The 5,000-nt window shown below is 47.1% G+C and overlaps 1 protein-coding gene across 1 annotated transcript in view; it reads right to left on the bottom strand.

Annotated features, from left to right (window-relative positions):
• Window positions 1-5,000, bottom strand: part of LOC110512269 (zinc finger protein GLIS2-like) — a 74,651-nt gene that overhangs the window by 14,913 nt on the left and 54,738 nt on the right. The gene's annotated exons all lie outside the window — the stretch shown is intronic.

Here is a 5,000-nt window from a genome sequence, read left to right as displayed (position 1 = left end):
TGGCCAGCCCTAGTATTCAGCCAATCATACTTGGAGAGAGTGGACAGCCCTAGTATTCAGCCAATCATACTTGGAGAGAGTGGCCAGCCCTAGTATTCAGCCAATCATACTTGGAGAGAGTGGACAGCCCTAGTATTCAGCCAATCATACTTGGAGAGAGTGGACAGCCCTAGTATTCAGCCAATCATACTTGGAGAGAGTGGCCAGCCCTAGTATTCAGCCAATCATACTTGGAGAGAGTGGACAGCCCTAGTATTCAGCCAATCATACTTGGAGAGAGTGGACAGCCCTAGTATTCAGCCAATCATACTTGGAGAGAGTGGACAGCCCTAGTATTCAGCCAATCATACTTGGAGAGAGTGGCCAGCCCTAGTATTCAGCCAATCATACTTGGAGAGAGTGGCCAGCCCTAGTATTCAGCCAATCATACTTGGAGAGAGTGGCCAGCCCTAGTATTCAGCCAATCATACTTGGAGAGAGTGGCCAGCCCTAGTATTCAGCCAATCATACTTGGAGAGAGTGGCCAGCCCTAGTATTCAGCCAATCTTACTTGGAGAGAGTGGCCAGCCCTAGTATTCAGCCAATCATACTTGGAGAGAGTGGACAGCCCTAGTATTCAGCCAATCATACTTGGAGAGAGTGGCCAGCCCTAGTATTCAGCCAATCATACTTGGAGAGAGTGGACAGCCCTAGTATTCAGCCAATCATACTTGGAGAGAGTGGCCAGCCCTAGTATTCAGCCAATCATACTTGGAGAGAGTGGCCAGCCCTAGTATTCAGCCAATCATACTTGGAGAGAGTGGCCAGCCCTAGTATTCAGCCAATCATACTTGGAGAGAGTGGCCAGCCCTAGTATTCAGCCAATCATACTTGGAGAGAGTGGCCAGCCCTAGTATTCAGCCAATCATACTTGGAGAGAGTGGCCAGCCCTAGTATTCAGCCAATCATACTTGGAGAGAGTGGCCAGCCCTAGTATTCAGCCAATCATACTTGGAGAGAGTGGCCAGCCCTAGTATTCAGCCAATCTTACTTGGAGAGAGTGGCCAGCCCTAGTATTCAGCCAATCATACTTGGAGAGAGTGGCCAGCCCTAGTATTCAGCCAATCATACTTGGAGAGAGTGGCCAACCCTAGTATTCAGCCAATCATACTTGGAGAGAGTGGCCAGCCCTAGTATTCAGCCAATCATACTTGGAGAGAGTGGACAGCCCTAGTATTCAGCCAATCATACTTGGAGAGAGTGGCCAGCCCTATTATTCAGGCAATCATACTTGGAGAGAGTGGCCAGCCCTAGTATTCAGGCAATCATACTTGGAGAGAGTGGACAGCCCTAGTATTCAGCCAATCTTACTTGGAGAGAGTGGCCAGCCCTAGTATTCAGGCAATCATACTTGGAGAGAGTGGACAGCCCTAGTATTCAGCCAATCATACTTGGAGAGAGTGGCCAGCCCTAGTATTCAGGCAATCATACTTGGAGAGAGTGGCCAGCCCTAGTATTCAGCCAATCATACTTGGAGAGAGTGGACAGCCCTAGTTTTCAGCCAATCATACTTGGAGAGAGTGGCCAGCCCTAGTATTCAGCCAATCATACTTGGAGAGAGTGGCCAGCCCTAGTATTCAGCCAATCATACTTGGAGAGAGTGGCCAGCCCTAGTATTCAGCCAATCATACTTGGAGAGAGTGGCCAGCCCTAGTATTCAGCCAATCATACTTGGAGAGAGTGGCCAACCCTAGTATTCAGCCAATCATACTTGGAGAGAGTGGCCAGCCCTAGTATTCAGCCAATCTTACTTGGAGAGAGTGGCCAGCCCTAGTATTCAGCCAATCATACTTGGAGAGAGTGGCCAGCCCTAGTATTCAGCCAATCATACTTGGAGAGAGTGGCCAGCCCTAGTATTCAGCCAATCATACTTGGAGAGAGTGCAATGGCTCTATTCCCACAGACTTCCGACCTGCACAGAGATAGTGGTTAGAGCGATGGGTCAGTAACCAGAAGGTTGCAAGATTGAACCCCCGAGCTGACAAGGTAAAAATCTGTCATTCTGCCCCTGAACAAGGCAGTTAACCCACTGTTCCTAGGCTGTCATTGAAAATAAGAATTTGTTCTTAACTGACTTGCCTAGTTAAATAAAGGTTAAATAAAATAAATATTGAATGTGGGTTTTAATATCAAATACACTTATTTCATATAATATTACCGGTAAATGACTGGTATGGTCGATGCCAATGATTTATACTGTAACAGCAAAGTAATTCAGTGTTTTTAACAACTTGTAATAATGTGATGACCAATGAACAGAGCGAGTCAGTAAAGGTGTGGTTAAGTAATGGCTCTGTTTAATACAGGGACAGGTTAGAGGATGACCTCTGTTTAATACAGGGACAGGTTAGAGGATGACTGTTTAATACAGGGACAGGTTAGAGGATGACCTCTGTTTAATACAGGGACAGGTTAGAGGATGACCTCTGTTTAATACAGGGACAGGTTAGAGGATGACTGTTTAATACAGGGACAGGTTAGAGGATGACTGTTTAATACAGGGACAGGTTAGAGGATGACTGTTTAATACAGGGACAGGTTAGAGGATGACCTCTGTTTAATACAGGGACAGGTTAGAGGATGACCTCTGTTTAATACAGGGACAGGTTAGAGGATGACCTCTGTTTAATACAGGGACAGGTTAGAGGATGACCTCTGTTTAATACAGGGACAGGTTAGAGGATGACTGTTTAATACAGGGACAGGTTAGAGGATGACTGTTTAATACAGGGACAGGTTAGAGGATGACCTCTGTTTAATACAGGGACAGGTTAGAGGATGACCTCTGTTTAATACAGGGACAGGTTAGAGGATGACCTCTGTTTAATACAGGGACAGGTTAGAGGATGACTGACCTCTGTTTAATACAGGGACAGGTTAGAGGATGACATCTGTTTAATACAGGGACAGGTTAGAGGATGACCTCTGTTTAATACAGGGACAGGTTAGAGGATGACTGACCTCTGTTTAATACGGGGACAGGTTAGAGGATGACTGTTTAATACAGGGACAGGTTAGAGGATGACCTCTGTTTAATACAGGGACAGGTTAGAGGATGACCTCTGTTTAATACAGGGACAGGTTAGAGGATGACTGTTTAATACGGGGACAGGTTAGAGGATGACTGTTTAATACAGGGACAGGTTAGAGGATGACTGTTTAATACAGGGACAGGTTAGAGGATGACCTCTGTTTAATACAGGGACAGGTTGGAGGATGACTGACCTCTGTTTAATACGGGGACAGGTTAGAGGATGACCTCTGTTTAATACAGGGACAGGTTAGAGGATGACCTCTGTTTAATACAGGGACAGGTTAGAGGATGACCTCTGTTTAATACAGGGACAGGTTAGAGGATGACTGACCTCTGTTTAATACAGGGACAGGTTAGAGGATGACCTCTGTTTAATACAGGGACAGGTTAGAGGATGACTGTTTAATACAGGGACAGGTTAGAGGATGACCTCTGTTTAATACAGGGACAGGTTAGAGGATGACCTCTGTTTAATACAGGGACAGGTTAGAGGATGACCTCTGTTTAATACAGGGACAGGTTAGAGGATGACTTCTGTTTAATACAGGGACAGGTTAGAGGATGACCTCTGTTTAATAGAGGGACAGGTTAGAGGATGACCTCTGTTTAATACAGGGACAGGTTAGAGGATGACTGTTTAATACAGGGACAGGTTAGAGGATGACTGTTTAATACAGGGACAGGTTAGAGGATGACCTCTGTTTAATACAGGGACAGGTTAGAGGATGACCTCTGTTTAATACAGGGACAGGTTAGAGGATGACCTCTGTTTAATACAGGGACAGGTTAGAGGATGACTGACCTCTGTTTAATACGGGGACAGGTTAGAGGATGACCTCTGTTTAATACAGGGACAGGTTAGAGGATGACCTCTGTTTAATACAGGGACAGGTTAGAGGATGACCTCTGTTTAATACAGGGACAGGTTAGAGGATGACCTCTGTTTAATACAGGGACAGGTTAGAGGATGACCTCTGTTTAATACAGGGACAGGTTAGAGGATGACTGTTTAATACAGGGACAGGTTAGAGGATGACCTCTGTTTAATACAGGGACAGGTTAGATGATGACCTCTGTTTAATACAGGGACAGGTTAGAGGATGACTGTTTAATACAGGGACAGGTTAGAGGATGACCTCTGTTTAATACAGGGACAGGTTAGAGGATGACCTCTGTTTAATACAGGGACAGGTTAGAGGATGACCTCTGTTTAATACAGGGACAGGTTAGAGGATGACCTCTGTTTAATACAGGGACAGGTTAGAGGATGACTGTTTAATACAGGGACAGGTTAGAGGATGACCTCTGTTTAATACAGGGACAGGTTAGAGGATGACCTCTGTTTAATACAGGGACAGGTTAGAGGATGACTGTTTAATACAGGGACAGGTTAGAGGATGACCTCTGTTTAATACAGGGACAGGTTAGAGGATGACTGTTTAATACAGGGACAGGTTAGAGGATGACCTCTGTTTAATACAGGGACAGGTTAGAGGATGACCTCTGTTTAATACAGGGACAGGTTAGAGGATGACCTCTGTTTAATACAGCCCCCCCCCCCCCCCTCCCCCCCACACACACTGTCCTCCCCCTTCCCTACACTGTCCTCCCCCTTCCCTACACTGTCCTCCCCCTCCCCACCACACTGTCCTCCCTCCCCCTCCCCCCACACGCCCCCCCCCCCCCCCCCCCCCCACACACACTGTCCTCCCCCCCACACATACACACTCTCCCAGTGTCCCCTCCCTCCTGTGACCTTTGCTCACACACTCTTCCACAGGAATGTCTACAACCCAATCCAGATGCTCACCCTGACCCCTCCACCCCACTACCTCCCTCCGGCCACTGCCCTCTAGCCCCCCCTGGCCAGCACCTCCCAATCGCTATGGACCTTGCAGCCCCACTGCATGACCCCCCCCCCCCCCCC

The sequence above is a fragment of the Oncorhynchus mykiss genome, chromosome 12 (genome assembly GCF_013265735.2).
Source record: "Oncorhynchus mykiss isolate Arlee chromosome 12, USDA_OmykA_1.1, whole genome shotgun sequence".
Classification (NCBI taxonomy): Eukaryota; Metazoa; Chordata; class Actinopteri; order Salmoniformes; family Salmonidae; genus Oncorhynchus; species Oncorhynchus mykiss.
Note: the sequence above shows the minus strand (reverse complement) of the source record. Positions and strands in the feature narration are given on the sequence as shown.